General features: G+C 46.6%; 1 protein-coding gene across 15 annotated transcripts in view; it reads right to left on the reverse strand.

The window, feature by feature from the left end:
- The window catches only part of LOC129864066 (guanine nucleotide exchange factor VAV2-like), a 249,802-nt gene that overhangs the window by 33,725 nt on the left and 204,019 nt on the right, over positions 1–12,058 (reverse strand). The gene's annotated exons all lie outside the window — the stretch shown is intronic.

Raw genomic sequence — 12,058 nt, forward strand, 5'->3', positions numbered from 1 at the left:
GCATTAACTATGGGGGGGGTGCATTACCTATGGGGGGGAGTTGTGTTCATTAACTATGGGGGGGAGTTGTGGGCATTAACTACGGGAGGGGGAGTTGTGGGCATTAACTACGGGGGGGAGTTGTGGGCATTAACTACGGGTGGGGGAGTTGTGGGCATTAACTACGGGGGGGAGTTGTGGGCATTAACTATGGGGGGAGTTGTGGACATTAACTACGGGGGGGGGTTGTGGACATTAACTACGGGGGGGTAGTTGTGGGCATTAACTACAGGGGGGGAGTTGCGGGCATTATCTACGGGGGGGAGTTGTGGACATTAACTACGGGGGGGAGTTGTGGACATTAACTACGGGGGGGTTGTGGGCATTAACTACGGGGGGGTTGTGGGCATTAACTACGGGGGGGAGTTGTGGACATTAACTACGGGGGGGAGTTGTGGACATTAACTACGGGGGGGTTGTGGGCATTAACTACGGGGGGGTTGTGGGCATTAACTACGGGGGGGAGTTGTGGATATTAACTACGGGGGGGAGTTGTGGGCATTGACTACGGGGGGGTGTTGTGGGCATTAACTACGGGGGGGGGGTGTTGTGGGCATTAACTACGGGGGGAGTTGTGGGCATTAACTACGGGGGGGGTGTTGTGGGCATTAACTACGGGGGGAGTTGTGGGCATTAACTACGAGGGGGGGGAGTTGTGGGCATTAACTACGGGGGGAGTTGTGGGCATTAACTACGGGGGGGGGGAGTTGTGGGCATTAACTTTGGGGAGATTTGTGGACATTAACTACGGGGGGGGGGGGGTTGTGGACATTAACTACGGGGGGGGGGGGTGTTGTGGACAATAACTATGGGGGGAGTTGTGGACATTAACTACGGGGGGGGGTGTTGTGGGCATTAACTACGGGGGGGTGTTGTGGGCATTAACTACGGGGGGGTGTTGTGGGCATTAACTACGGGGGGAGTTGTGGGCATTAACTACGAGGGGGGGGGAGTTGTAGGCATTAACTACGGGGGGAGTTGTGGGCATTAACTACGGGGGGGGGGGGGGGGAGTTGTGGGCATTAGTTGTGGGCAGTACAGATCATGGCCAACAACCGAAAAGCATGAGTTGAAAAGCATTTCTGTGCATTAACTATGGGGGGAGTTGTGTGCATTAACTATGGGGGGAGTTGTGTGCATTAACTATGGGGGGAGTTGAGTGCATTAACTATGGGGTGGAGTTGTGTGCATTAACTATGGGGGGAGTTGTGTGCATTAACTATGGGGGGAGTTGAGTGCATTAACTATGGGGGGAGTTGTGTGCATTAACTATGGGGGGAGTTGTGTGCATTAACTATGGGGGGAGTTGTGTGCATTAACTATGGGGGGAGTTGAGTGCATTAACTATGGGGTGGAGTTGTGTGCATTAACAATGGGGGGGAGTTGTGTTCATTAACTATGGGGGGGGGGGTGCATTAACTATGGGGGGGGTGCATTACCTATGGGGGGGAGTTGTGTTCATTAAATATGGGGGGGAGTTGTGGGCATTAACTACGGGAGGGGGAGTTGTGGGCATTAACTACGGGGGGGAGTTGTGGGCATTAACTACGGGTGGGGGAGTTGTGGGCATTAACTATGGGGGGGGGGGTGCATTAACTATGGGGGGGGTGCATTACCTATGGGGGGGAGTTGTGTTCATTAACTATGGGGGGAGTTGTGGACATTAACAACGGGGGGGGGGTTGTGGACATTAACTACGGGGGGGTAGTTGTGGGTATTAACTACAGGGGGGGAGTTGCGGGCATTATCTACGGGGGGGGGAGTTGTGGACATTAACTACGGGGGGGAGTTGTGGACATTAACTACGGGGGGGTTGTGGGCATTAACTACGGGGGGGTTGTGGGCATTAACTACGGGGGGGAGTTGTGGACATTAACTACGGGGGGGAGTTGTGGACATTAACTACGGGGGGGTTGTGGGCATTAACTACGGGGGGGTTGTGGGCATTAACTACGGGGGGGAGTTGTGGATATTAACTACGGGGGGGAGTTGTGGGCATTGACTACGGGGGGGTGTTGTGGGCATTAACTACGGGGGGGGGGTGTTGTGGGCATTAACTACGGGGGGAGTTGTGGGCATTAACTACGGGGGGGGTGTTGTGGGCATTAACTACGGGGGGAGTTGTGGGCATTAACTACGAGGGGGGGGAGTTGTGGGCATTAACTACGGGGGGAGTTGTGGGCATTAACTACGGGGGGGGGGAGTTGTGGGCATTAACTACGGGGGGAGTTGTGGACATTAACTACGGGGGGGGGGGGTTGTGGACATTAACTACGGGGGGGGGGGGGTGTTGTGGACATTAACTATGGGGGGAGTTGTGGACATTAACTACGGGGGGGGTGTTGTGGACATTAACTACGGGGGGAGTTGGGGGCATTAACTACGGGGGGGGGAGTTGTGGGCATTAACTATGGGGGGATTTGTGGGCATTAACTACAGGGGGGAGTTGTGGGCATTAACTACGGGGGGGAGTTGTGGACATTAACTACGGGGGGGAGTTCTGGGCATTAACTATGGGTGGGGGAGTTGTGGACATTAACTACGGGGGGGAGTTGTGGGCATTAACTACGGGGGGGAGTTGTGGACATTAACTACAGGGGGGAGTTGTGGGCATTAACAACGGGGGGGAGTTGTGGACATTAACTACAGGGGGGGAGTTGTGGGCATTAACTACGGGAAGGGGAGTTGTGGGCATTAACTACGGGAGGGGGGGGGAGTTGTGGACATTAACTACAGGGGGGGAGTTGTGGGCATTAACTACGGGGGGGAGTTGTGGACATTAACTACAGGGGGGGAGTTGTGGGCATTAACTACGGGGGGAGTTGTGGGCATTAACTACGGGGGAGTTGTGGGCATTAACTACAGGGGGGGAGTTGTGGGCATTAACAACGGGGGGGAGTTGTGGACATTAACTACAGGGGGGGAGTTGTGGACATTAACTACAGGGGGGGAGTTGTGGACATTAACTACGGGAGGGGGGGGGAGTTGTGGGCATTAACTACGGGTGGGGGAGTTGTGGGCATTAACTACGGGAGGGGGAGTTGTGTGCATTAACTATGGGGGGGGGGGAGTTGTGTGCATTAACTATGGGGGAGATGTATTCATTAACTATGGGGGGAGTTGTGTGCATTAACTATGGGGGGAGCTGTGTGCATTAACTATTGGGGGAGCTGTGTTCATTAACTATGGGGGAGATGTATTCATTAACTATGGGGGGGGGGGGGGGGGGGGTTATGTTCATGTGTAAATGCCATTTAGCAGTCTTATCCAAGAAACCTACAGTCATTCATTTCATTAACTATGGGGGGGGGGGGGGGGGGGGGTTATGTTCATGTGTAAATGCCATTTAGCAGTCTTATCCAAGAAACCTACAGTCATTCATACATTTTACATATGTGTGGTTTCGGGAATCAAACCCATTACACTGGCGTTACAAGAGACATGCTCTACCAACTGAGCTACAAAGGACCACTGTGTGTGTGTGTGTGTGTGTGTGTGTGTGTGTGTGTGTGTGTGTGTGTGTGTGTGTGTGTGTGTGTGTGTGTGTGTGTGTGTGTGTGTGTGTGTGTGTGTGTGTGTGTGTGTGTGTGTGTGTGTGTGTGTGTGTGTGTGTGTGTTTGTTTATGTAAGTGTGAAACAGAAGGGACCCAGTGACCTCCCTAGAAGCTTCAGCGTACATTCAAGAATGGAGACGAGATCAAATCAGCACCCGGCGAGGAGGCACCCAGTTCCACAGCATCAGTGGCATCCATCAGCCCACACTCAGCCATCGTCCTCTGGGGCACACACAGTCTCGTCTCAGCCTGGACCGTCTTAAACCAGCCTGACAACCACACAAGGTGTCCTTCCCTGCCCATGACTAAACCACTTCTCCCTCAGATGGGAACAGTCAGGAACACACAGCTATATGCTCTGCTGATTCTATGGTTTCATGGTCGTGACGGGTTCCACCAGCACAGGCAGACGGCTCACCTTAGACCACCACAGCGAGCTCCCTCAACCCACCCTCCCCCTCGCTTTCGCTCCCTCTCTCTCTGTTTTAGCCACATCTGAAGCCTCTGTCGAACATCAAAACACCTTTCTATGCCAATTCTCGCCTCCAGGAAACACGGAAATCCTGAAAGGCTCAAAGCTGTTTGTTCCCTTCAGCCGTTTTTCTGAGGACAAAAGATAACACAAAGCAAAGTGAATTGCACGCCTGCTACAGGCATTGTAGGAATGTGGTTAGTTTGACTGTTAAATACAGCGTAACAGAGGGAATAAAAGACAGTGGTCTAATGAATATATGTTTTTCCATTGAAACTCATTAGTTCCACAACATTTCTGGAGTAGTCTACCTACTATACTGTATATATAATAACACCCAGACGTGTTACTCTGTGACCTGGAGGATAAGGGAAAGTGGGGAGACAGTTTCTATTGGTTTTGGACCATACTGACTGAATTACCATTAATTAGTAGAGATGCCAGCATTGCACATGCTCAGACTGTGTGTGTGTGTGTGTGTGTGTGTGTGTGTGTGTGTGTGTGTGTGTGTGTGTGTGTGTGTGTGTGTGTGTGTGTGTGTGTGTGTGTGTGTGTGTGTGTGTGTGTGTGTGTGTGTGTGTGTGTATACAGGCTGGCTGAGACTGTGGTGGTGTGACCTCCAGGCTCTCTCTTTTAGAACTCCTCCCCCTCTTACAGTACATCCCTAGAACTCCTCCTCCTCTTACTGTACATCCCTAGAACTCCTCCCCCTCTTACTGTACATCCAGGGTTTCCATATTACCATACCACCACAGTAGAACAGTCTTTTCCATATTACCATACCACCACAGTAGATCAATATTTTCCATATTACCATACCACCACAGTAGAACAGTCTTTTCCATATGACCATACCACCACAGTATAAATGTATTTTCCATATTACCATACCACCACAGTAGAAATGTATTTTCCATATTACCACAGTAGAACAGTCTTTTCCATACTACCACAGTAGAACAGTCTTTTTCATATTACCATACTACCACAGTAGAACAGTCTTTTTCATATTACCATACTACCACAGTAGAACAGTCTATTTCATATTACCATACTACCACAGTAGAACAGTCTATTTCATATTACCATACTACCACAGTAGAACAGTCTATTTCATATTACCATACTACCACAGTAGAACAGTCTATTTCATATTACCATACTACCACAGTAGAACAGTCTATTTCATATTACCATACTACCACAGTAGAACAGTCTTTTCCATATTACCATACTACCACAGTAGAACAGTCTATTTCATATTACCATACTACCACAGTAGAACAGTCTATTTCATATTACCATACTACCACAGTAGAACAGTCTATTTCATATTACCATACTACCACAGTAGAACAGTCTTTTCCATATTACCATACTAACACAGTAGAACAGTCTTTTCCAGATCACCATACTACCACAGTAGAACAGTCTTTTCCATATGACCATACTAATTGTGCCTAGAATTTCTAAGCAAACAGCTGGAGGCAGGGCTTTCTCCTATAGATCTCCATTTTTATGCAATGGTCTGCCTGCCCATGTGAGAGACGCAGACTCAGTCTCAACCTTTAAGTCTTTACTGAAGACTAATCTCTTCAGTAGGTCATATGATTGAGTGTAGTCTGGTCCAGGAGTGTGAAGGTGAACGGAAAGGCTCTGGAGCAACGAACCGCCCTTGCTGTCTCTGCCTGGCCGGTTCCCCTCTCTCCACTGGGATTCTCTACCTCTAACCCTATTACAGGGGCTGAGTCACTGGCTTACTGGTGCTCTTTCATGCCATCCCTAGGAGGGGTGTGTCACTTGAGTGGGTTGAGTTACTGACGTGATCTTCCTGTCTGGGTTGGCGCCCCCCCTTGGTTTGTGCTGTGGTGGAGATCTTTGTGGGCTATACTCGGCCTTGTCTCAGGATTGTAAGTTGGTGGTTGAAGATATCCCTCTAGTGGTGCGGGGGCTGTGCTTTGGCAAAGTGGGTGGGGTTATATCCTTCCTGTTTGGCCCTGTCCGGGGGTATCATCGGATGGGGCCACAGTGTCTCCTGACCCCTCCTGTCTCAGCCTCCAGTATTTATGCTGCAGTAGTTTGTGTCGGGGGGCTAGGGTCAGTTGGTTATATCTGGAGTACTTCTCCTGTCTTATCCGGTGTCCTGTGTGAATTTAAGTATGCTCTCTCTAATTCTCTCCTTCTCTCTTTCTTTCTCTCTCTCGGAGGACCTGAGCCCTAGGACCATACGTCAGGACTACCGGGCATGATGACTCCTTGCTATCCCCAGTCCACCTGGCCTTGCTGCTGTTCCAGTTTCAACTGTTCTGCCTGCGGTTATGGAACCCCTACCTGTCCCAGACCTGCTGTTTTCAACTCTTAATGATCGGCTATGAAAAGCCAACTGACATTTATTCCTGATTATTATTTGACCATGCTTGTCATTATGAACATTTTGAACATCTTGGCCATTTTCTGTTATAATCTCCACCCGGCACAGCCAGAAGAGGACTGGCCACCCCTCATAGCCTGGTTCCTCTCTAGGTTTCTTCCTAGGTTTTGGCCTTTCTAGGGAGTTTTTCCTAGCCACCGTGCTTCTACACCTGCATTGCTTGCTGTTTGGGGTTTTAGGCTGGGTTTCTGTACAGCACTTCGAGATATTAGCTGATGTACGAAGGGCTATATAAAATAAACTTGATTGATTGATTGACCATACCACCCCAGTAGAAATGTATTTTCCATATTACCATACTACCACATTAGAACTAACTCTTTTTCACACTCCCAACATCTAGTTATATTGTCAGGATTGTGAGAGTTAATATTGCTATCAAACAGTTATATTTTGTATTCCAAGGCGAGAGTGAATTGTTACCTTGTTGCTCTGAAAAGGTTAATAGCAAACAAAGACGTCTTTCCTATACACTGGAATTAATAGCATAGGACAAAAATGTAATCTCATGTGATGTATTGTGGGCTTGGTTACCTCTGACTTTCCTCATTTCCCACCTAACGGTGACTTGTTACCTTTGTGGCTGGCTGAATAGAGAAAACAGATTAAAAAAGGAGAAGAAAAGGAAAGAACGTGACTACCTCAATCTAATATTCACAATGGTCCTTCTCCTTGTGTGGGACTGGTTTGAACTTTTAATTGAGGTGATGTGGTGTCACTCTCAGTGATGTGATTCCTGTTCCATCATTAGGAGGATGTGACTGCATACAGAGAGGAATTCTGGGACAGCACACTATTGCCATGTCTGAGCTACCCATCCCAGAGTGCATTCTGTTCTGAAGGCACTCATGACCCCACAGAGATACGTGTCGAGGGGATGGGCAATATTTCGGAAGAAATCCCATTCTTGCCCAGAACCCTAAAGACAGGCATTAGCTGAATAATGGTTAGTGCAGTGATCTGTATGGGATGTTGTGAGGAGGAACAAGAGGAACTAGCTCCTGAGGGGATCTGTGTGGATGGGGTTGAGGGCAAGTGGTTGGAGTATGTGTGCAGAATAGTGTGAGTAACATATCTGATGGGGAGACATAGAATTAGAAAGTGGAATGGACATATTTGTGAAAGAGTTTAGATGAGTGTGGATGCATGTGTGTGTATGTGTGCGAGTGTGTGTTCGCGCATGTGCACACGCATGAGTGTCTGTACAAGAGATATGATAGTGTGTGTTCGCGCACGTGCACACGCATGAGTGTCTGTACAAGAGATATGATAGTGTGTGCTTCCTGCTCTGCTCCTCTCCTCAGGAATCCTGGATTGTGAGCAAATGTTCTGCCTGATTACACAGTGCAGTTTCAGAGGTCCAGAGTGTTGGCACGCAACAGTCCTTGTGGCCTCTGCTCTTCTGCTCTCACTATGAGGCCAGAGGAGAGGAATCACTGGAGGGGACTTTCATCCAAGGCTACATATGGCCCTCCAGGCCCTCTGGGTTACTGGTTTCCAGTAATAGAACGAACATACTGCAGTTATTACATTTTTCAACGTAATCATACAGATATCTTGGCTCGGAAAGTGAGGTTGTGAGGTTGAATGAGGTTTTGATGTTATGATCCTGTCTTGTGGTGTCAGGCCATAAAGCTACATATTAAATCACACATCTGGACATTGACCAGGGCGCTACAGCAAGCCAGGCTGCTCTATGTTGGCTCGGCAAAGGTCTGACCACCACCTGGTAAAGGGTCACTTCAGGCTTTGACTTGTAAGAGCCTGAGATTAGAGATGAGAGATTTTGAAATAGATCCAATGGAAGTAGTACAGTCACATTTCACATTAGTGTGTAGTGTTGGAGAGCTGCATCTCTGCTGAGCGAAAAGTCAACTTTATGCCAACTTCCACTCTCTTTCTCTCTCTGCAGAGTGCAGGGTGTGCAGACCAAATCCAATGGAAGGTCATTCTGAATTCCACCACCAGGCTGGGGATGCAATTACTGACAAATGTGTGTGTGTGCAACTGTACAAAAGTGGATTTAAATAGCCAGAGACATATGACTGGGGCCAGCGCATTAGTAAGCTAATGGATAAATAAACAGATTTAGTTTGGGTGGAAACATCTTGCTTTCCTTCTCTCCCTGATACAGTCAGAAGGTTTGGGGAAAATAAAGCACTTTCTTTCTCATGAAGTTGGAGAGGTTTCTGCCATACCATCTTATTAGCTGTGACTATATCAGCTCTCAGAGACTGTCATAATATTGAGCAGGCATCTGTGAGGGCTATTTCAAGGCAATGTTCCAATCCTCTTCTTTAGAACTTCTCTGTGCTGGTAGATGCCAACTTTCTCTATACAGAGCAAACCTCAGGACACTTTTCTCCATCAAAAAGCGGTTTGGGTGGTGGGCGTGGCAGGGGGGCGTGGTAACGGGTGTGGTCGGCCTGTCGGTGCGGCTGGATTTTAGAGAACATTTTAGGTAGCCTGGTGGTTAAAAGTGTTGGGCCAGTAACCCAAAGGTCACTTGTTTGAATCCCTGAGCCGGCAAGGTGGAAAAATCTGCTGTTCTGCAAGGCAGCCCAACAACAACTGCTTCCAGGTCACTACAAATGTCTATTAAGGCAGCCTCCGCAGCTCTCTAACTCAGAGGGGTGGGGTCAAATGCAGAAGACACGTTTCGGTTGAATGCATTCAGTTGTGCAATGACTAGGTATCCCCTTGCCGTCTTGGCAGTGTGGTGTTATTTAAACCAACCAAATTTTTAAACCAATTTCCTGCAATTCTACAAATTTCTCCAGGGAATTGAGAGAAATTGTTTCAGTTTTACAGCTAATTTCCTGCAATTTTACACATTTTGCAATAGAGATGAGAGAAAATGTTTCAGTTTTAAAGTGAATTTCCTGCAACTATAAGCATTTTGACATAGTTAATGCTGTGTTCTTTTGCTTAAACATAATAAACATAACAACATCAATACTACTAAATTCATTGTTTTGGGAATGTTCAATTCTCCCTGACAGCCTAGCATTGTTAGTTCTCAAAGCTTATATTATAAAATATATAAGACCTATATATTTTATACATACTTTATATCAGGTATAGTTGTTTAAGTTTACACTGAAAGCGTTTTTCCATCCCGAAGATTAATTATTATTATTTTGTATTTGTTTTACACTGCTTGGGCGGGCCGCCTAAAAGGGCAGAAAAATCCCTGAACCTGTATTCTCCTTCAAGCTCTTTTGTAGGTAGGCTTTTCCCAACAATACAAGACTGTCATGAGCGGATGGATACAGTCAAGTTGATAGTGATGACGTGAACGGGAAGCCCAGACACGGTGACATTGTCCAGGCTTGACTTGAGATAAGATAAGGAGGAGTAGTTGGACAAAGAGCAACATGGAGACAGAACCACCCTCATGGCCTTCTGTAATCAGCAGGGGAAATCTCCTACAAAACAGGACTAACCTCATATCCACCTGGTGGGTGGGTGCTTATACATGTTCAATATTTGTCAAAAATACATATATATATACACACACTGAGTGTACAAAACCTTAAGGACACCTTTCTAATACTGAGTTGCATCCCCTTTTGCCATCAGAACAGCCTCAATTCTTCGGGGCATGGACTCTACAAGGTGTCGAAAGCATTCCAGGGGATGCTGGCCCATGCTGACACCAATGGGAAGCACAACAAACTGTTGAGTATGAAAATCCCAGCAGCATTGCAATTCTTGACACACTCAAACTGGTGCGCCTGGCACCTATAACCATACCCTGTTAAAAGGCATTTAAATATTTTGTCTTGCCCATTCACCCTTCAACATACACAAACCATGTCTCAATTGTCTCAATGTTTAAAAATCCCTCGTTAACCTGTCTAATTCCCTTCATCTTCACTAATTGAAGTGGATTTAACAGGTGACATCAATAAGGAATCATAGCGTTCACCTGCATTCACCTGGTCAGTCTATGTCATGGAAAGAGAGTTCCTAATGTTTTGTATACTCAGTGTATGTCCTATATTTGCCTTTATATTTGACCTCTATATGTTCCATATCAGATTGGCTCCCTCAGCCTGCCCTGGTGTTGTACACCTCACACCTAACTGACATTGACATCCAGCCCACACAGGCAGTACAGTCCCAGGGATACAGTCTATGGATCTCGTGGGGCCGCAGAGGATAGGTTACATGTGATGTCTCAACACTATTCTTTACATTCCCTAAATGCTCACCAATTACTCATTGAAATATATAGACTAAGTGATAAAACGATCCTCTGTAACCAGGTTTCCATTAAACCTTTTTATGCAAGTAAAGTACATGTGTCACGACTAGTCTGATGGAAAGAACACATTTGGCAGTAAACTTTTCAAATGTTGACAAAACAAAACACGCTAGACATGGTGTGATCTTTGTGTGTCTGTAAAACTAATTACGCAAGAAATGGTGGTGGGAATGCTTTTATGTGCAAATATTGTTATAATATATTATTGATATAATAACCATTATATCAAAGTAAACTTGGGAGTCACAACCTGGGATGATATAAATGATGATGAACTTCACAGGGTGGTGAAAGTGCACGGTGATGTGCTTGATGCTCCTTTACAATAAATATCCAGGGTCTTATTCTGGAGACATGACGATCGATGCCTGGCTTCCATTTGAGAAATAAAATGATGTAATTCATCCATAATAATCTCATCATGTAGACTATACCCGCACTGAATCTGCAAGCTGTTGTCTAGAGCGCAGGTGTCAATACCAGAGTGGGATCATTCACTATACAACGCAACTTTGTGACAAAACCATCAGCAGAGTTGAAAATTAGATTTGTTTTATTCGGTACATGGGATTTTAACTGCAATAGCTATTTTTATGTGCACTACGTCATTTTATCAACAAGTCAATTTAATAGAAACCCATCTCTGGTGGGAAAATGTGCATATTATGGATTTTAGAATATTTGCATGAAATACTGTCACCAATTGGATAGAAGCCTAGCTTGTGACATCATCTGTAACACAGAACTCTTTGGTTCTAACTTTACAGTACATTGACTTGTCAGCTTTGAATCTGACTTCCCATCAAAGAGTGATAGCAATATACTGTTGTTGTCGAGATGAAAAGCCTTTCTGACATTATTGCTTGTCAATCTGAATATTGTCATTCAGACAAAAATAGTCCCGTGGCCACTGCACCCGATCGGCCGCATTTCATGCTTTGTCAACTTCAGGATGGACTAACTCTGCACTGCGAAGCACTGCTCAGAGTTGACATTACAGAGCCTTAGGCAGGAAGTACCACTCAGAGTTGACATTACAGAGCCTTAGGCAGGAAGCACCACTCAGAATTGACATTACAGAGCCTTAGGCAGGAAGTACCACTCAGAGTTGACATTACAGAGCCTTAGGCAGGAAGCACCACTCAGAGTTGACATTACAGAGCCTTAGGCAGGAAGCACCACTCAGAGTTGACATTACAGAGCCTTAGGCAGGAAGCAGTGCTAAGGTTAACCTGAGAGAACTCATTAAGGAGACCCTGCCTCAGGTAAACATACTTATGCGTGCGCAGATA

This window comes from Salvelinus fontinalis, chromosome 10 (assembly GCF_029448725.1).
Source record: "Salvelinus fontinalis isolate EN_2023a chromosome 10, ASM2944872v1, whole genome shotgun sequence".
Lineage (NCBI taxonomy): Eukaryota > Metazoa > Chordata > Actinopteri > Salmoniformes > Salmonidae > Salvelinus > Salvelinus fontinalis.